The 21980-nt window shown below is 44.3% G+C and overlaps 1 long non-coding RNA gene across 1 annotated transcript in view; it reads right to left on the bottom strand.

The window, feature by feature from the left end:
• Positions 1 to 4249: 4249 nt before the first annotated feature.
• The window catches only part of LOC138190890 (uncharacterized), a 105979-nt gene continuing 88248 nt past the window's right edge, over positions 4250 to 21980 (bottom strand). Inside the window, exons 2-3 of the long non-coding RNA XR_011176968.1 lie at positions 4559 to 4941; positions 4250 to 4488 (exon numbers count right to left, since the gene is read on the bottom strand). This is a non-coding gene — a long non-coding RNA (uncharacterized lncRNA). The remainder of the gene's footprint in view (positions 4489 to 4558; positions 4942 to 21980) is intronic.

Genomic DNA, 21980 nt, shown 5'->3' with positions numbered 1-21980 from the left:
TAACCTTCCTTTTTTTTTGACCAAAAAATTTTCCGTCTCAGAATTGATTCGTATGACTTTTTCCCGACCAATTGGACCCCATGGAGCTCAGAAAACGCAGCAAAAGGAGCGTGGGATCAACGGGAGAGAAGATACGAGGAAAAAAGCACCTGCTGAAAAATGCCGAAAATTCGGGTTTTCGTTATTTGGCTCTAACTTTCGATGCGTTGATCGCAGCGTATTGGGACTGCGCCCAATCGATTTCTCTCGCAAAATTACGTCGGAATAGTGCCACAATTAATTGATTTCAGCACTTTTTCAAATCGCGAAAATTTTCGCCAAAAATACAAAGGGTTAACCTTCCTTTTTTTTTGACCAAAAAATTTTTCGTCTCAGAATTGATTCGTATGACTCTTTCTTGACCAATTGGACCCCAAGAAACTCAGAAAACGCAGCAAAAGGAGCGTGGGATCAACGGGAGAGAAGATACGAGGAAAAAAGCACCTGCTGAAAAATGTCGAAAATTCAGGTTTTCGTTTTTTGGCTGTAACTTTCGATGCGTTGATCGCAGCGTATTGGGACTGCGCCCAATCGTTTTCTCTCAAAAAATTACGTCGGAATAGCGCATCAAAGAATTTATTCCAGCACTTTTCAAAATCGCGAAAATTCTCAACAAAAATGCAAAGGGGTTAGCCTGACTTTTTTTTCATTTTTCGACGAACAATTTTTGGTCTTAGATTTGATTTGTTTGACCTTTTTCTGACTAATTGGACCACCAGGAACTGTGGAAACGCAGCGAAAAGAGCGTGGGATCAACAGCAGAGTTATCACGAATGGAAATGCAGCAGCAGAGAATCTACGGACATAAGTATTGTTCAAGGCCGTCACTTACGATAGGTTGTTTTGCAGCGTATTGAGATCGTGCACGATGAATTTTTCAAAGGCACATTGACTTTAATATAGTGCAGCGTAACTTGATTACCGCATTCTCGCGAAGTGTCGAAACTTCTAACAAACTCTCAATTGGTCCATTCTTACTCCTTCAAGAACCGAAAAATTGTTTCATATTGTTCGAAATCGTGGGATTTTATTGTCACTATTTGGATTCTTGCGAGTTTGACACAGGGATCTCGAAGTGGGATCGATAATCAGTCAAGGATATCGTTTACGAAAAAACTAAAAATACCGTGATCATCGATATTTCATTTATTGCAAATTACTTTGATTACTCATCATCAAGACAATACAATATTCTACATCATACACTGTATTCTGTCGAGGCGTGTAGCACCTGTTTGCATGCTGAATTCAAACCATAATCCAGAACTACGATAATTACGATTTCATGTATTTTTCAGATTCCGCTTCCGACAAAGTACACTGCACACACATCTTCACTAATGCTAATTAGTAGGGCTCGAATCACTACGTAGAAGCGTGTCTTCAGTCGAACCAATTTCATTCCTTCCATAAGATTTTCCATATAAAGTATGATGTTCGGAGCCAGAAAATGCAGTTTCTACTGACCTTATTTTCATATCATTTATGTGTTGTTTCAGTCTTTATTATATATGTACATATCAAGTAATCATCAAGACACATTCATCCGTGCCCCCGTACCTTATTAGATTCCTTTTGTCACGTTGGACCAAATTTTCACACTCTTGATTGTCTTCCACATTAATTCCTGTGGTGAATTGGTGAAATAATAATTATAACAAATATAATAAGACACTGACACCCCAACACTTGTTTCATCATTAATGCATATTGAATTAAGTCAATCTTTGATCTACGATTTCGTGATCTTTCCCGCATCTATTTCAGAATCTGACTTAAATTTCATGCATTTTGGCCGTTACTCTTAACCTATCATTTATAGGATAAATATTTGTTCGGTACAAATTGTGAGGACAAACTGGATCCTCAAAAATGCAAAATAGATCTGTAGAACGGCAAAGGTACAACGGCCGAAGAAATATCCAGAAATTTTTTCGTTTTCCGGCAGTAACTCTTGATCTGTTGCTCGCAGCGTATTCAGACTGCGCTCAATCGATTCCTTTTGCAAAATTACGTCGATATAGTGCTTCAAAGTATTGATTCAAGTATTTTTTTAAACCGTCAAAATTTCGACCGAAAAATCCAAAGGCGTCAGCCTTACTTCATTGCGATTTTCGGAGCCAAAAAATACTCCCTCTGAAATCGATTCCAACAATTCTTTTCTGACCAATCGGACCCCGAGGAAACAAGAAGTATATTTTTGACATCGTCAAATCAACAGCTAAGAAAATTCAGAGAAATTCACCTGTTTCTCAGCATTCACTCATAATCCACTGCTCTCAGCGATTCCAGACTGTGCGCAATCAATTTTCTTTTCCGACAAATTTACGTTGGCATAGTGCATAACGGAATCAATTAAGCATTGAACAAGATCGTTCAATTGTAGATCGAAAATTCCTCCATGAGTTAGCATTGCTTTTGTGCGATTTTTGTAGCCTAAAATTTCTTTCGTGCATTTCCAATTTTCATCATCAGTCCAAGTTGCCCCTACGGAAGACAAAAAATACTTTTAAGACATTTTCGAAACAGAGAAATTATGTAAACATCGTCATCAGCTTTCTTACATTCTCTGTCTTTCGGCCATGACTTTTGTTTCGTTCCACGGAGTGACTCGTAACTTTGCGCAATTTATTTCCTATGCAACTTTACAGCGATACTTTCAAACTCCGTCAAAATAGAAACTAAGAATAAGGCGAGGATGAGAAATGTGAGCGTTATACTGCTTCCGTTACGAAGAGAGCATCTGAGCTGAGGAAGTTCCACGAAAACAAGGTCCGATTGATTCATTGCTTGCTAGTTGAGACTCTGTGCCTGGAAGCATACCTGCTCGCTTCAAAGAGCATTCTATCGCTTGCTTACATGTTACTCTTAGTCAGAACTATACGAATTGGAGAAATTCCGATGTGAAACTGCCTCTGGTATCAGCCGAACATCCGAGCCGAGGCGGTAGCACAAAAACAGGGATGGACAGATTGATCGATCGGTTTTTTGATGAATTGTGTATAGACACCCAAAAGCTCTGGCACTAGAATTTGCTCCCACGCTTGGCTCGTTCAGATTCAAGTCTCCGGAGATTACGTAGTGAAAAGTTGCTCCTGGTATTAGGAAATCATATGTGCGCAAGAAGTGGCACTAAATTTCACGTAGGTATGAACTGGAAATTATGGCACGCTGAGTACTCATTTCTACGTATGCACGCCTACAGAGAAAAGTTATTTCGAGATCCTCAAACTGAAAGTCACTATGCTTTGTTCGTTTTTCTGTCCTTCCCCGTATGAGCTGCTTGGGATTCGTCAAACTTCATGCTGCTCGCAAAATCTTGTCAAAAGGCTTTGACGAAAAATTAATTTTAACGTGTTTCAAAATCGTCAAGTACTTTGCAATTTGCTAGAGATATCCGAAGCTTATATTTTTGTTCTTATATATGCGATTTTATGCGGTCTTTTCCCAATAATTTTATCCTCCAGATCTCAGAATATATGTTACCATTTGAAGAAAATCTAACGAGCCTCATCAGAAATACAAAAAAGAATGTCGGTGATCTTTCGCCGTCACTCTGAAGCCATTAACCGCATTATTACCTCATAGTACTGTTTGAAACAATTGACGTCAGCGTTATCAGGGTTCCAGCGAAATTTAAGAAAATTGGAATCAAAATCAAACTGGCGGTGCTTTGATACTCCGACAATACTATCCGTCAATTTCTCGTTAACGGTGAATACTTAAACTCATAGTTTCATTACTCATGTTCGATGCGATGCAATTTTTTCTAACTTGTTCCTTTTACAAGAAGAAGTGCTCAAAAGTTGAGTGCTTAATACTCGGTACTCCGATAGACAGGCATTATTTCTGAGCGGTGGATTTTAATATCCAGATAATGTATAACAGCTCAATCGTGAGAACCAAATGCCAGACAAAACTCTTCAGTCGTCATGAGCCCAGGACATACTCATGTTGCATCGAATGTCATATTTCCAACATTGACTACAGAAAATTGCATAGGCACGACGGTTGTCTATGATCAACACAAAATAAAATAGGATTTCAAGGAATTGGGATTGTTCCTGGCAGAATGCTAACATTATGCTGATATTACATCTATTGTCCAATCATAGAATATATTTATTTGATCATTACAGCTCGTGTATCTATACAATTAAATAAACCAATGCAGTAATAAAGTATGGTGTTGAACATAGGCTTAGATATACAGCTGTCAATTACAAACAACAGGTAACGAATCAGATCAGATCCTTATCCGTTAAAAGCGGTAAAACGATTTCCAAAATAATACCGTGGCTACTTTTCCTGTGCTTGATGTTTTTGTCCGGACGGTTTTTGTTTGCCAGAGCATCATGATGCTGAAGTCAGCGAACTCCTGACAGATGCAACGGATCTCCAATGAAATTCGATGATTCCACGGTAAACCAAAGACATCCGCTTCTGAACCTGTAACAACGTCAGGAATATTATTTATGCTTTTCATTTTTGACCGATGGAGGGATCAGGATTTGGCAACCTTCACTGTTCGTTGCTGGCCACTCTCTTCCAGTTTTCCCTGAGCTCTTAACGACGCGCACGGTCACCTCGCACACTATCTTCGAGTCTGGTCCATGGAGCAGCATGCGAAATCAGGCTGTATCGACAGCAGCGCATATCAAGTGACCGGGCAGCTCCGTCTGCCGCTCAATCTCCTATCGCCCTTTGTTCCTTCGGTAGGACTTTGGAGACCTGAGAGACCGGCGAGATTGAGTTGCTGATTCGCGTAGTAAGAAGGTCCTCGTTTTTGGCTCCCCTGCAGCCTGGCGGCGTTGAAATTCCGGGGCGAAGATCGACGTGCCCTGATACGCGTCTTATCCATCTTCTTTCCAGTCCCCGCAACATTTCGAATCCGCGAAGCGTCTGTAGCGTCAGAAAAAAAAATAAAATAAATAAAACAAAAATATCAATCATTGCGTTATGCCCGGGGTTTGCGAAAGTCGCGAACGATTCGCGTGCCGTTTCGCTTTTATTGTCAGACCCGCTCGATTCACGACAACCTAAAATGCGAAAAGTCGCGCGGGCGGTTTCGTTGACTGTTACTTTTCAATTGCAACTTATGAATTATCACCCTCGTTCAACGTTCACCGGGGTAAAATGAAAAGAATAATAAATCTCCGAGGCGGACTAAAAGCGAAATTAATGCCGGCCTGTCCCGGGTTGATTAGAACTTAATGGAGAAATCTAATTTGCCGGGCCATTGCACCTGCCGGCTCCTGCACAAGCCCGTTATTGACAACCATTCGTCCCGAGACGAAACAAAATGGTGGAGTTTGTGCAGAGAAAATAAATAAAACGGGGATACGGCGATCCGGTTTAGTTCATAGTTGCTTCGACGCTCCGATCGCCGCGACCCGACCAACCGGCTGGAGGCGGACTTCTGAGGGGTAGGTGGATTATAAATTGGCTACTTTATGTCGCGGTTATTGGAGAGCCAAATTGCAATCAACTCTCATTTATTTTTTCCCCACCCCTTGCGACTCGCGGCTCCTCTTCGCTTTTGCTTTTTGCCAAATCGCCCCGATCCGCATGCTCTTGACTTTTCATTTATTACATCCCTCGGTTCGGTATTTTAGTCGATATACCTGCACAATTAATACCCCGGAGATAATATTTTTACTCTTCTCAACGCTTTACACATTTATTTATTCTAATTACTCTTTATCCAGAGGATTTTTCATTACTTTCATTTTCTCCGATAATCTCGATCGTAGCTGCAGTGTTTTGTCTCGCGAATAAAATTGATATTCGAACGCGATTCGGAATACAAGATACGAGCCTTTCAACACCTTGGTATAAAGCCCGTACATCAGCCACCTGCATTCCTGCATTATGTAGTATCTTCTACTTCCAGTTCAACCCTCAGAAGTGATCTGTAAATACGACGTGGATTCATCCTTGCAGCGCTGAGTTTAAAATTTACCCGTATAATTTTTCAACTCTCATATAGCCTTCACACCTCTCCCACCGCGAACTTTCGCCGAGCAAAGTAAATAACACGAGTTTGATTCATTGGCAAAGAGTACGATGAAATATCACAATTAATAGAACATGGAATGAAAAATTTGCGATGAATTTTAATTTTTATTAATTAACTCAATATTATACACAGTTAACTTGCTCACGAAAAGAAATTTGCCTCCAATTCAACATCAAATGTGAAAAATCACCAGGGACTTTCAACGTCATTTTTAGTCTCAACTTGGTAAATATCAAAATTCAGAAAAATGTCAGAAGTTTTTTATAAATAAAAATCCAGAATCACTCGAACACTGAATACAAAATAAATAAATAGAGTAAAGATTCGATCAACAGGCAGGATAAACTTTTTCCCAAAAGCTCACCTGTTACATCCGAGAATCGTGGTTGTGCTGGACCTGAAAGTCCCCCTCGTTGAAATTTCGATTCGACTAACGATCGGCGTGAAAAAGTCGACTTGTTCCCGAAACGCCCATGCATGCGTGTTCCTCCACGCCCAGGTGATTTGCGATGATTGACGGAAGCTGCGTGCTCAAGGATTTCCTTCGCATCTCGAAGGCTTTGCCTTTCCCCAGAGAGAATATCACGATTCGAGGGATGAGCGGTTGCCCAGGAGGGGGTGGGATGGGTTAGGGTTGACCGGTGAGGGAGTCCATTGACAAATTTACCGCAGCGAAAATGCGCAAAATAATAAAAAAAAAAGAAAAAAAAAGAATAAAATAAAATAAGAGAGAGGGAGGGAATAAAAAAAAATATAAATATCGAAGCAGGGAGGGAAAATGAAGTAGGAAAAAAGGAAAAAAAACGTGGAGGCGGAAAACCTGCTTGGTATGCATCCCTTGACGGGTCCATCAGGCGCGTTGAGATCCGCCCAGCAGCATCCAGCTATCTTTCGGTGGTTCCCGAACCGTGTGGGGTTACCTCGACGAATGACGCGGCCGACACTCGCCTGTGTAGCGAGGCGACCAGCTATGCATGCCTCGAATATTTACAGGGAAAAGTTTTAATGATGTCACTTCATTCCGGCCTGATATACAGCTATACATTACTACGGGACAAAGAGCGGCTTTCTCCTCTTCTCCGTGTCGCCGCGCGCCCTCGCATCCCTTTTTCGCTTCTCGTTTCTCTCTCTTTTTTTTTTTTTCTTTCTACTTTTCAACGCTCTCATCTCGTTTTACCGCGAATGCGTAACGCGTGAGGTGTCGTCAATTGAGGACTCGAGTGTGTTGTTTAAAAAGCTTTAGTAATTTGAGGTGGCGGTTTAAGTGTTTTTACAACTTTTTTTTTTTTTTTTTTTTCACGGGCGTGTTTTTCCTCATCACAGTTTTTTCCCTCTACTTGTACGATTAACGCTCTTCAGAGCTGACGTACTCTGGAACCGCTGCCTGCCAGTCACTAAATTTAACAAATCGGTAAACACACAAACGTAACTTTATGGGATGACAATTTTTTTTTCACAGTATAATTTATGTCCTTGTTCAATTGGTTAAAGGGGCTTAATTCCTCTTTCAACTTGGACGGGGAAATGAGCAACGAAAAGTAATAGTTGAACTAGTCCTGGCTGTTCGTTTTTCCATCTCGCTAATTTTCTGGGGACTGATTGCGGGACCTCCGCAATAAGTTTTAAGATTCGGAGTGTCTTGCCGAAGATTAATCCGTTGATCCGAAGTACTCGTTGAAAACAACCGTGAGTACATTATGCTTCTCATCCACCTGATACGTCGCCGTAAAAGGAATATTGACATAGGACTCGCACGGTGTTCGTAAACGCGTTCATGTAAGCAATCAGCCGGAATATTGCCGACTCGTAACGCGGTTGATGAGAAATACAGGCAGACAAGGGGCTGGAATACTTATTCTTATAATACTTGTCTTCGTAAGATAAAAAAAAAAAATAAAAAAAAGTAAAAAAAATAAATAATAAAGTAATGTAAATAACGATTAATAATAAATTTGGTACATTTTGGCGACCATTATAATTATTACGATTTTTCTCTTTGGTTTTTGGGGGCGTTTCTGCGGCGAAAGATAAATCGCACGAAGAGAAGACAGTTGGCAAGTGCATCGGACGGAACTGCGCTACTTGGTTATCAGAAACGTGTATACCTAACGTTCGAGAAAAAAGTGCGTTCATGTATGTACACATTGCGCGTCTACATTATATACCATACGTGGTGTACGTGGGTGGGCTCTTTTTCCACAATAAACATAAGCGCGCGGTATATAAATGTCTGGAAAATTGAATTGCGATAGGTAAGTATATATACGTGCGTGTAGGGATAAGAGAGGTAAAAACAAAAAAGTGAAATAGAAGAAGAAAACGACAGTACGAAATAAAAACGGAAACCTATGAGAGGGGTGGCCGTAAAATGAATGAAATATGATTTATTTGTATAAAAATGAAAATCGTAAAACTTTGTCACTCCCTATACGTGTGCACGCTGTGTATGCCGTGTGGGTACGTGGAATTTTCTGAAACGTGCCAGAGATGAATTCGCGCAACGGTAAGTAAGTTCGTAAAAATGAAAATATCAGTATCGCAAAAGTGCGGACCGTAAAGCGGAGGGGTGGCCATAATTCCTATTTACATGTCTCGGTGGAAGCTGACCGATCGTAAAAGCGCGAAACCGAGGACGGGGTGGAGATCGGATGGCCTCTGGTCACCGGGGTGGCTTTCATCATCTCAGAACCGGAAGAACCCCGAAGGCCAATTCTCGCTGGGGCCACGGAGGCACCCTTCGCTTATCCTTTGAAATAGTATCGCATTACGGCGCAAAGTGCACGCCATCCAGAGCGGAGGAATACGTAAATAAGGTTTATAGTTAGAGATGAAACCCTCGTCCAAAACAGCGGGCAAGTTATGGTGAAAGCGCTGACGGTATCCAAGTGACGTCTTGGGGGCATCGAAAGTGATTTTCGTAATTTTTTGAAACCAACCAGAAAACACCACCTCTTGGGGTGCTTGGACAAGTGTTATTCTCGGTTAAGTAGTGTCAAATTCAACCTTTAATACCGTAAGTAAGGTTTATAGTTAGGGATTAAACCCTTGTCCGAAACAGCGGGCAAGTTATGGTGAAAGAACTTACGGTGTCCAAGTGACGTCTTGGGGGCATCGAAAGTGATTTTCGTAATTTTTCGAGATCGTCGGGAGAACACCACCTCTTGGGGTCCTACTCGGACGTGTGTAATTCTCTGTCAAGTAGCGTCAAATTCTACCTCTGACATCGTGAACCACTTACGGCAACGCATGGAATTCGAACATATTTTACAAAGTGATGTCCAGCGCGGGTTTTCCCCCGGGAGTTTGCGAGGTGAAAAGTACGCGTGTGAATTTGAGGGATGCTGGGTAAATAAAACATTCAGTCTGCTGCCGTACCGTCGCGTTACGGACCTCGGATATGGCCGGGCGAAATGGTCGCGAAATTTGGCACATACCTGCAGGTAGATAAAGTGCGGCAATGACACGCATGCCGGGCTCAATGGGGGGCGGAAAATGGTAAATACACGGGGTTCGATACCTTCCTTTGAAAAGTACCGCCAATCCATGAATGCTTCATCGTCCGACATCGCTCTTTCGTTTTCGAACTTGACCCGGTCGTTGGTTCTGAATAATTTAACCGCACCGTCGGGATGAGGGTTCCCACAATTCCCGCGTCCCCGTCCGCCCGATTATTATTTGATCACATTTTATTCTCCTCTTTATTTACTCCCTCGGACTTTCCAATAAAACAGACGCACTTTCGTCATTGCTTTTCTCGTTCGTCGGGACGAAGAATCGGGGGACGAATTATCGTACGAGGACGATAAATTCCGCCGTCTCGGTTCTTCAATTACCGTAAAATCGTGAGCTGCTGTTCTCTGCCTCACCGCAGCTCCGCGGCCGAGTTCAAACCCCCGAACGCTCAAACGGACGTTTCGAATTGGGGGAAAATTCGAGTGATTCGAACGAGAGTATAGTCCGGGTTTCTAGTGGCCCCAAACCCTCATTCTTCCCAGTCCCGCCGATCGCTCGTCGATTCCATTCTTCCTCCCCTCAACATGTTCAACAGTACCGTTAAATTGGAAATTAACCACCATTCTTCCGAAAATTGTGAAAGGAATTGATTCGACGTTCGGTTGTAAAGACTCAATCGCTTACTGCGTTGTGAAAAATCACCGTTCGTTCAGACCAATGTAGTAATAGTTTGCAACTGCTGACCATCCGTAGATCGAAACTAGTTTTCCCGATTCTCCAACTCTAACAATAAAACGGATAGCGGTGAAAAATTATTACCGTCCATATCACTGCATCGCATCGAATGACTCGACAGGTCCGAATAGTAAAAAGTCCGAATCCTTGTAGTTTCCGATCAATTAGAATTCGGCGAAGACTTGACCATCCCGAATGGAGGTTCTTCTTCTTTGAAAAAAGACTGGGAGTAACTTTGCGCGCACCTGCGTTAGAACGTTGAATTTCACCATCGGTGGTAATGGTCACCATAACCGAGCCGGCAATTATAAAATCTTTTTATATTCCGCGAGAGCGTAGCGCTATCTTGGAGAATCCGGCTTCCACCTGCATGGCGGGTATTACCACCCCCGGAGTCTCGGGGAATGAATGTCTGTCGCATACCCCGACGCATACATACGATGCATTACGGGGTTCTCGGCTCACCTCTACGGGGGCCGTTTATGCTCGTGGTAATAGTAGCAATGCCGGTAATGCCCTGCATATTACACCCTGGAAATTGCTCGGGTTTGCTGGAACAGATTTTTCTCGCTAAATTCCAAGGCGGCTGGAGAAGAGGGAGGCTTCGAAGCTGCTCGGCGGTAGCTGGGTTGCCTACAAATGTGTTCCTTGCTAATTTCCCGAACGAACCCTTTCCCCGTATTTCCCTCCTCGGTCTGTTCCCCTTACAGAAGCACCTGTTAAAAAGCTCCAACGGTTTTATTGTAGTATACGTATATTTGACAAAGTTATATGGGTGGTTCTCCGAGAGTGAAATATCCAACGGTACGTCGCGTCGTTCTATTATTCGAGCCTCACGCGTTGGCGCAGCCCAGCTTGGTAGTTTTTCATCTGTTTTATTTTCATTTTACCTTTTCGCAATGGTACCTATACCTCTCACGCCGGCAGAAAAATAAGAAGAGAACCAGAAGAAGATATAAATGGCAAAGAGTCCGCGGCTAATGGGCTGTGTAATTTTCAACCGTAAGGCCGGGTCGCCGCCCATGGAAATGTTATATCGTATCTGTTTACCCTATTTATAATGCCGCCTCGCTTATTATATCCATCCGTCTTATAAGCTACGTGATCCAATTCAGCTGGCTATCCACTGCATTAAATCTGACATAATATTATTTCCTCTGTACCGTTTGACGTTCAGGTATTATTGGAAAATAAAATGTTCAATGATTTTCAAGAGTTGGTATCCAAACTAGTATCAGTACCGATCAATTTCCACCAACTTCAATCGCACGCTATACTCCGAAAATCAGCAAGCTTTTCGTCAGCGAGGCAAAATCAACAGCAAGGATGTCATTCGGATGAATGAACGACCACAATGAGGACGGTTTTGAAGAGGGGATTCAGCCCAAGGTACAGAGACTGATTGAAACGTCTAATGAATGCGGTCCGCGTATCGGTGGGTGGTGTATGGGGGATATTTGGTCCTTGGGTATTCTTGAGAAGCGAGAGCCGGTCGTTTAGACGAAGAATGAAATCGATTGAAGATGTCCCGCAAGGTGGGGGATGTTCAGAGGTGAGGAAAGAGGGGGGGAGGGGGGGGGGGGGAGGGGGGACTCCGAGTCTCCGAGGACTAACAATCGTAGTTAACGACCGTTGAAGAGGTCTTCTAGAGGTCTGCACGTCTGCACTCGAAGAAAACCCCTCGAAGTCTATGCCTGGGCGTCAGGAGGCGTCACGACGACGGTTTTGCGACATTCTCTGATCGCGGAATCCAACCGAGTGTATTCGTCCCGACCGGGGTTTAAGAGCCCCGATCGTAAAACAGCGCAGCAATCTGTGCTTCCACTTTGAATGTGCGTAGATCAGTTCGAACTTTGTTTGATCGTCCGATGAAAAAAAACCCGATAGCTCCGAAGCTCCGCGAGAGCGAAACGCACACGTTATTATTATGTAAATACTAATTGAGTAATGCATTCATCGTGATTAAATTCTATCAGCGCACTGTGACGAGGATCACACAACGCATTAAACAGATGCCTAGAAACCCTTTGTCGCCGTGCAGAGTAAGGACATTCCGAACTAGATGGGGAGCGAAACCTCTAACGAAGGGGTTTGAACATTAAGATGGGTGCTTCTGGGGTTATTATAAATACCTCGAGGGCCCTGCCAAGCCGTTATCCACATACGCTCATAGGAAGGTTATATTCGTCGTACGCTGACGAGCACTCGCGGAGGGATGGAGGGAGAAAAGAAGCCAAGAAGTTGGTAAGAATTCGCCCAGAAACTGAGCTGGCCAAGTTTTCTCGTCGTTGCTTAAAAGAAAAAAAGGGTAGAACAATTTGCAATGATTCTCATGCCGACGGTTCTTCAATCATCGAGCATACCTGCGAAGATGAACTTTAGAAGATTTGATTCGAGGCCGCAGCTTGCGCATATTCACCGCAAAACCCACCTCGACTGGCAATCGTATTTTCGAGACTGGGACCTTCGTCGTGAACGGAGCTGCCATAAATTCATGCTGGTAGGCGGAAAGATTATCGAGAAGCGTTTCGCGACTCTAGATTGTTCTTACATTGTCAGCGATGATGCGGAACACCCCGTCGCGTTTCATGATTCACGATCATTCCCGCACAGCCTTCATTTACGCGTTCAGCCAGCTTACTCAGCACCCAATTGTGAGTCATTTTCTCACGAGTTTAGATAAAACGGTGGATTTCTACGTACCAGCTCAACTTGTGAGCTGTTGCAAAAATCTCCAATCAAGTCTGCACACTCGTCGCGAGTGTCGCACGTATTAATTTGTCGACGAATCGACTTTTGTGATTGATTACACAGAACTTTTTCATCCGACACAAGACTCGCAACAGGCCTTGGTCCACTTTTCATTTGAAACGGACTTCCGTTTAATATCATGGCTAATAACCGAAAGGACCTTTCTGCTTCTCCTCCCCCCTGTCTGAGGGTCGGCCCTTGAGACCTCGGTTTCGGTGGCGAGCCCTAGTTTCCGCTATTATTATTATTTCTATTATCATTATTATTGTTATCGTTATTATTACTGTCATTATTACTCACTGGTCCGTACCATTGTTTATATAATTACCCATGGTGACGGGATCTCCAGGGATCCTTGTCCCTTATCACGAGATGAGAGTCACGTGTCAGGCCCTGTACGTGTATTATACATATTATGCCTGGCAGCCACGCCTTATTTGCATACACGGTTTTCAACCCGCGACCATGACGCGACACGTGGTACTGTATATTAGCGCGATCATGTGGGAGCAATATCTACGGCTGATCCTCGGAACGAAAACAGCCTCGAGGATCATCCCCCCCCCCCTGTTTTGGCATCTCAAATTACAAAATTCAGGGTATGCGTACGAATGGAAAGCGTCTGATCTGTGACGGGTGTAGAATTATTGGCCGGTTGGTACATGGACATGTGAAAGAAGACACGGGGGGAAACCGGGGTGTATAAATAAGTGAAAAAGCAGCTGACGGAGCAGCAATTCGACGGTCATATCTGGCAGGGGGGAAAATCGCCCGGGGCAACGTTGTTGTAGCGGCTGGATAGGTATCGGAAAGGCGTAAAAATTAATGCCGGTCAGCGGGCGAATAGCGTGAGCCTCGTTCCTCCGTTGTAAATCCGATTAGGGGTTTCCGCTAATGTTCGTTCGCGGGGAACGTGGGCCGGGCATCGAGAGCTAGTCTCGTTAGAGGATTGGCCGGAGTCCGTCGGGCGCTAATGGTGTTTAGGTGACCCTTGTCCGAGTGTCAATGCCGCAGCGTAGAGGCCCCGCGGATGGAGCAGACAATCGGATCACCCCCAAAAAGAGAGAGGGGATAGGCCGAGTAATTCTGATTAACGAGGCGACTCCTAACGAGGCCGAACACCGCCGTGCATAGCTCTTTTTCCGACTTCCGGAGAAAATCGCGGATCCCCGAAGACGCGAGACAAATCGAGCGGCAACCGGCGATCCATAAATAGCCAATTAGACCCCCCGCGAATCCGGAGGCATTGAATGGGCATCGGCGAAAAGGAAACCACTCGAACGAATCACCCTGTTCACACAGCCTGTAACGCGATTCTCCGTCGTGTCCGTCTGACGCCTTATTACGGTAATTGAGAGGACCCGAATCGCACAATGAACCTTCGGCTGACCTTTCGCCTCATTGTCAGTCCTCGGTCACGCGCGTTTCACGCTTTTACCGTCGAGACTTCGAGAGAAGACCGACTGTGGCCCAGGAGCGAACCTTTGTCTTCTCGTCTTCCTCCGCATGCACGGAACTGGAGCGTTATCGAGGGGCGGATCTTGCCCCGGTTAATTGGCAGGGAGGAAGCCTCAGGCGTTATCCAGGGAGGAGCCGGAGGACCTGTAAATATTCACTGATAAAATCAGCACTCAACACAATCTGCTAATCCGCGGTCTAATTATGCGTTCATCTGCTCGCCCTCTACACGGGTGTGTGTTTCCAGATCCGGAGAGGCTCGAGTTCCTGCGCAAGGGTATGTTTACTGTCACTGCTGCCCCCGGGTCAGCTACGGGAATTCGTCGAGCATTGTGCGTACTCCGTGAGATCTGAATGGTTATGAAGGGTCTTTGAATATTATCGCAAGATCTGTAAGGCGCATTGTCTATTTGGACAAGAATTGGGGGGAGTCAGGGTTATGGAGAAACTGGCGTCGAGGATCGCTTTTACCTCCTTCCTCCTAATACTCGAGCCGACTCGCTGCAGTGCTATCCTCTTCGTCTAATAACATTAGCTTAGGATTTGTCTCCGGGCTAGACCCGGCTACGCGAAGCCGGAGGAGAAGCTTTCCAAAGCAAACAACAATCATGACACTACAACCAGCTCCGCCCTCAAGTACCGCCAGCATCGATATTACCGAATGTTTCATCGCTTATCCCAGGGGATGATCACCGTCCTTGGTTTTGCTTGCAGTGATTCGACGTCTCGGTTATACGTATACCTTCGCACCGCGACGGTCAAGCACTATTTTTCACCGATATGTTTGCAGCGCGTGCTTTTTCAAAGATCACAAACAACGAGTAGTTGAGCATTTTTAGCCAAAGTTTCGTCCGTTGGGTTTCCGCCGCTGGGGACTCGGCGGATATAGGGTCAGGGAATATTAGACTTGACCACAAGGTAGTTACGCTAACTGCACGGCCAAATGGACTCATCTCCGGGAAGGGTCCATCTCCTCTCCTCTCTCCGTGACTCTACCAACTCCTCGTTTACCGCCGCTTACTATTCCGGGCAGATACCGTCTGAATTTCGGAAGGAAATTCCACGAATTTCGGACAAATTCCATAATTGAGCTTATCGGTGCTGGTGGATACTTTTTTTTCGTTCCCCCCTCTCTCTCTCTCTCTCTCTCTCTCCTCGTTCGTCGTTGCTGCACATCTGCACAGCCATTGGAATACACGTGTATCGATGGGAGCAAACTGTAATGAGTATAAAATAAAATGAACCGTCCTAATGGTCAGACCCTTTTATATTCTTTTTAAGGAAGATGGAAGGTGAGAGAAAAGTGCTCGTCAGCACGAAGACGAGGGTAGTTAAAAGGAGGCGAAATCTGGTGGGTATAAAAAGGCAATGAGTAAAAGAGAGAAAGAAAAATGAAACAGAGTGGAGAAAAGAAAAGGTGAAAGTTGAAGTGAACGTAAGGTTGGATTACGTACGTGGCTATCTTGTAAAGCCCTGGGATAATGGCCGTCTTAGGAGCCTCCAGGACTCGCTAATGCGACGTAAGAGGCAGACTGCCATAATCATAACTGTAGTTTTGCCCTTAGTTGGAAAGCCGGATCCGTACAACAGTTGTTTCATTGTAGTCATTGCCCGGGATTTCTCCAATTTATTAGATTTCTTCTCCTCGCCGAATAAACTTTTCCTCTCCCAGACACCGCGTGCTGCTGCTGAACTCCGATTACGTTTGTCGGAACAGCTCAAGATTTGAAAAATTAATCAAAACCTAAGTTGATGTGATTATATGTCGTAGGTGCAGAGCGATCAGCGAGTGCACAGATTTCGCGACAACGTAATCGAATCTTCTCGACCCTTTTTATGAAGTTTCTCAGATGGAAAGCGAGACGCGACGGCTAACTCTGGAAATCGAGCTTTTCACAGAATTCGAATTGAAACGGCAGTTGTTTGTTTGCCAGATAAATTTATCTTCAACGAGAGGATGGCAACACGCTGTTTATATTTCTGCTGCTTCTCGCGAGTTCTCGGATCAAGGATACAGTGGCAGAACGCGTTCTGCAAACCCCCCCCCCCCAAGAGCATAAATATCTCCGACGCTGTTTTGACGTGAAATTAAAACAAATGCGAAATTCCCTTAGGGTACGTATACGTGATTCCAATCACAAAGCAGGTTTTCCGTTTCGCTGTATTGTTGCGGCAATGAATCATCATCTCTCCTTTTTCCATATCCCTGTATAAATTTTCCTAATTTAGTACCAACCTTGTAACAAATTTCAACGGGCCTTAAGAGGGTGAAAACTTCGTTTCAATTTCATCCTTGCCACTCTCATTACACTTCGTAGTTCCCTACTTCTGCTGGTGAATGCGGATTTTGCCGAGCTTGCGGCTGGTTGACGGCTGATTCTGAGCCAGCTGGCGTTTTCTTTTTACCAAGAATTGAAAAAAGGAAACCGTAAATAAATAAACGAAGTTGCGATCCGTCTATCCAATATTTTTTCCAATTACAATGCCTGTGGCGTATATAATATCAACTGCGTTACGAGATTAATTAACGTTTACTCAGTAACTGCGCAGGTTGCCTGGATTTGTTTGTACAACGGCAGCGGTATAAAAATTCCATGACGAAGATTCACTGTACAAGGTGTGTCTCCAAATTTCATCCAGGATTTTTGTTCTGACTTAGCTTGAATAATTGTACCGTAAATCTGAGACGACACGCGATATTGCTGGTAATAAAAAGAATACGAACATATTCCTAGACGAAGAAAAAAATTGGCAAACAAATTCGTCACCTATTTGATAAACAAAATTTTCGAACACCGTATAGACACGTTATAAATGTGGCTGTAGAGAGACGAAGGTAAAAAAAAAAAAAAAAAAACGAGCTTACGCAATTACTTGCACTTTACGAGCGCTTCTTGGTTTTTGCCCCTGTTTTTCTCCAGGCTTGATCTTGTTTGACTTTTTTTTTCACCTCCCATTTTCGACACGCTGCTAGTTCTTCATCTCCCGTCTGCGGATCACCGTTTGGCAAAATGACGCACATCGACGCCCTTGAACGAAGAGACACACCGGTTCAGATCTAGAGATCGCGCGATATTTTCTCGTTTCATTTAATAATTCGTGTACAGCAGAAAAATTTTCACGGTCATATCTATAACGACGTGGGACACCGCCAAGTGCGATAGAAACGAGTTGTTCGACTCGAGCGTCTTGTGCTTGAAACGCTTCTCATCCCATTTCGGCTATGCGAAATGAACTACGTGCCACGCAAGTACGACGAAACGTGCCTGCGACAGCCGACGTCGGGTGAAAATTTTTCTACGCCATTCGTTTTTTCATTTCTTATTGCGTTTGTTTTTTTTTTTTTTTTGTTTTTTTTTCGTCTATTTTTCGTATTTTACTCTCGCCTCAACTTTTCAAACCGACCATAGAAATCTCATGAAACGAAGCATGGTGAAATTTATCATTTGAAATTCCTCTGCGCGTGAAAAGTCTGTGTGGGAATTCAGAAAAATAAAATTACAAAAAAAAAAAAACCGTCACCGCCGAATTTCTTCGTTTCTCTGCATGGCTACCGATCTTGACTTGACTTTCTTTACTTTCTTTTTTTTTTCTCAGAAAAAAAAGTGCACATCAGTCCGTTCATTTTACATTCGAACGTTTGACGAAAATGAGATTCTTCCACTGCGTATGTTGGAAAAGAAAGTAAAACAACACATTTAACAGAACACGGCAAAATTCGCCGAAGAAATATTGGGGCAACGAGGAGGATAGCTTGAAATTCGTCTGTATAAAAAATAATTTATTGAATTCCGTTGTATAGACGAGCGGATATTTTGACAGGAGATAAATTTCCTTAGCGAAAATGAAAATTTCTCACCCTTTCTCCGAGAAGTGTCGCTGGGAATTCTCCTCTGTGCCGTTTGCACGGAGAATAGAATGCTTGCATAATATCAGCGCCACTTAACACACCGGTATAATACATATCCGAGTGAGAAAATTAGTAGCGAACGTATTTCCCGTCAAGTCTTGTATTATATGTATACGGTGGGTGGTGGGTATATATATGAGTAATTCAAGATGATCTTGCCAAACGTCGTTGTAACTCCATTACACCGGTGCCGGTGATGTGACAGAGCTTAAGCCCGCGTAGTCAGTTCTATGAATATTAAGCGAGTCCTCCAAAACCCGATAACACTGAGCAAAGAGAGAGAGAGAGAGAGAGAGTGAGAGAGCACTGCCAGCGAGTTGTAATTGTCTGCGGCATTATTTATCAGCGATTTTGTGGGAGCCGCCGAACCGCGACAAATTTTTTTCCCGAAACGGAGGATAATCGTTTGATCGTGGCTGCGAACCGAATCGGAACCCGAGACTCGACCACTGAAGTTCGTTTTTCTTCAAACCTTTACCGAGACAAAGAACCCCGGGTGGTTTAAACCGCGTGGACAAAACTTGAGCAGTTGATTCTGCGCGACAGATTCCTCTCTGTTTGCTCTCGAGGGACGAGGGGGAGCATGGGAGGGGTGAAATTGGTAATACAGCGTCATCTGTATTCATCGAGTGAACTGCGATCTGTAACTCTCAGGACGGATTACCTTCCGTCATATACGAATGAAATTATGCGCAACAGGAATCGGAGGATCGATTTCAGCGCTGACATCCGCCCGTCTCGTTGTCAAGTTCTTTGCTATCGGGGCTGCTTTCGCGCCCTCCCCCGGAATGGAACGAAAGAACACATTTTCTTTATACTATCGTCGTTTTTGTGATTTACAGTGTAATTCCGCGGGTTTAATGGCCACTTGAAAAGTACAATAGTGAAGAGAACAGGACGCCGTTCTACAAGATATAGTTGCGGGCTTTTACGCCGAGGCGCGCCCCGTTATAGAATCGTTGAAGATTCGATGAATCCGATTTTACTTATATACATATACCGTTGAAAATAACGAGGAGATTGGCGTTGGTATCGGAAGCGGAATAATAAAGGTTACGCGATGCCATTTCGGGTTTAATTCCTCCCCTAATGCCCCGCGTCCATTCACGACGCTTCGTGTATAGAGCGCGTTTCGCCTCGCTTTTTATGAATAGTAACATTCTGTTTTTTACCGTCGAAAGCGGCAACTTTTTTACCGATCTTTCCCTCGCCCCTCCGTAAGTTGTAAAATTCCCATCCTTCCTCAGCTTTGTTCTATTATTACCCTTCGCGTTCCGCCTACGTACCCTCACGTGACACGTACCTACATGACATCCGTCCAATGGCAATACGGGAATCCGGTGTGACAAGAATCCATGGTCAAATCCTCGAACAAAGTTTTCGCAGGAATCTCCTCACCGACTTATATCCAAGTTTTCATCACTGTCCGTCATTATATCGACTTGACCATTCCCAGTTTTGACTCATCGGGGAGTGACGCGGGCTTTCCACAATGGTCAATCTGAATTTTGACCATTCGGAAGTTCGGAGGGTGGCGCGCTCTTTGTTCCTATGCAACGCACAAGGGAGATGCTGGGCGTTTTGGCGCGTCATTCATGCCCGCCCATCGGGACTGAAGTCCGATTATGGTGTTCCAATTTCGGCTAGTTTCACTCGTCGAATAGATTCGTCGTTAAAACGACTTCTCGACTGGTCAGCGGGGCGCGGATCGGACCCTCAACCCTTTCCTCACCGGGTCCGAATGCCTCTAGGGCAAGGTTACCCCGAGCCCCAGTCAACCCGTCCTCGCGACACGCCGGACAATGGACCTCGGCCCTCCTCACTCCAGTCATTATACCGGACACGGCTCCATCTAGTGGCCGCTAAATCTAATCCGACACTTGTACGCGGCTGAGGGGCCGGATGGAAGGGTTCGGAATGATTGCGACGCCGGGGGAATTTATCCCTATTTGAATAAAGTTTCGCGAGGCCTTAATTCCGACGCCCCTTGAGCAGCTCAAGATTACACAGTCGTTGAGAAGCATGGTTCAGTGTTCGGTTCCAATTATTCGCTGATCCGATTCCGAATACGGCCGACGATATTTCGGCTCCACTTTTTCGCGGTGACTATTGAGCGTCAACGCTTTTCGCGTGGGTGAAGTCTCAGGTGTTTGAATGAAACTTGATACTGACTGTGGATGGATTGTGGATTGTGGTGGCTTCGGACGATGCAAACCGTAGGTTCAGGCTCTGCTCCACGTTACCCAGGCTTAGTAATGATAGTAATGGTTCTAGAAATTAATACCCAAGGCAGCTCTCGGTTCACCCAACCATTATCCAAACAATGATTAAGTAAAGGACCACGAGTTTGCAGTCAAGAACTTCACCGCAGCGTCTCAGCCCTCCTTAATTATTCATAATTAATTAATGCTTGTTTGTCCTCCCGCGTTTCGTATACCATAACCGTACACGGTGTAGCGGTCATTCCGTTAATATCGCCGTGTCGTTAATTATTTGAACGACGACTATGAAATCTTACCCCATAGCCAATCCGTTACACCGACAAAAATTTGCAGGTGGAAATCTTAGATCATCAGATCGCGTTTCCGTGAGACTGGAATTGTTGAGGTGTTAACACGAGCGATTTCCGCACAGCAGATTCATCTTGGAGTGCTGTAGGCGGGAAATTCGCGGTGACGTTTGAACGGATAAAGAGAGATGATGTCAAGAGAGAGAGAGAGAGAGAGAGAGAAAGAGAGAGAGAGAGAGAGAGAGAGAGCGCGGGAAGAAGGAGCGAGGAAACGTCTCGTCGTGTTCCTGATTGATCGGACGATTCGTACCGACATTCAAACAGTTGTTGTAGTTGGCACGCGACGAGCAAAGCAGAGTCGACTCGACCGAGACTTTTCGAGCATTGAATCCCACGAAATGCCAACCCTTCCAAATACTCACCCGCCCACACTTGCACACTCTGAGCTTAAAAGCCCCGGTGCTTCAACACCGGAAAGTGGCAAATCTTCGGTCACATCGCGTGATCTGCTAGCAGGGTAAAAGACGCGTGTAAGGAAAGAGAAGGAACCGCATTTTTTGGCATCGAGAAGAATTTCCCAAAGAAGAAAAGCGATGCATTCTATAGGGTTCAAAACGACAAGCTCAAGTCGATTGCAGATTTGAACACTTGATTGAAAAATGAAAGTGAAATCAAAGATCTGTACACAAATAGGTTTTCTAATTGAAATTCACTTTTATGTTCAATGTAAGATCCGCTCTCTCATTGTTAGTTTAATGTAATTCAACTCGACTGGGTTCAGTCGCATTTTTCGAACCATTGTTCAATCACGTAGATGCCTTCCGACACTGTTCCTTCTCTCGTCACGTTTTTTTTTTTTTAATTCATTTCAAATTCAATACGCACTTGGAAGTAATATATTCGCATCGGTTGTTGTAGTTCTAGAAAAAAAATAAATAAATAAAAAATCCGCGAAGCTAATCAATGTCGAGGGTGAGGGAGTGAAGAAGGCAGACGATGTGCGTTCGTAGGTTAACATAATATCAATAGCAGGGTATATGCCAATTTAGGTTTAATGCATGTATTTCGGGGAGAACCGCGGGATATTCTGGGCTGTTCGACGTTTG

This window comes from Neodiprion pinetum, chromosome 4 (genome assembly GCF_021155775.2).
Source record: "Neodiprion pinetum isolate iyNeoPine1 chromosome 4, iyNeoPine1.2, whole genome shotgun sequence".
NCBI lineage: Eukaryota > Metazoa > Arthropoda > Insecta > Hymenoptera > Diprionidae > Neodiprion > Neodiprion pinetum.
The sequence above is the reverse complement of the archived record's forward strand: the minus strand, read 5'-3'. Positions and strand labels throughout refer to the sequence as shown.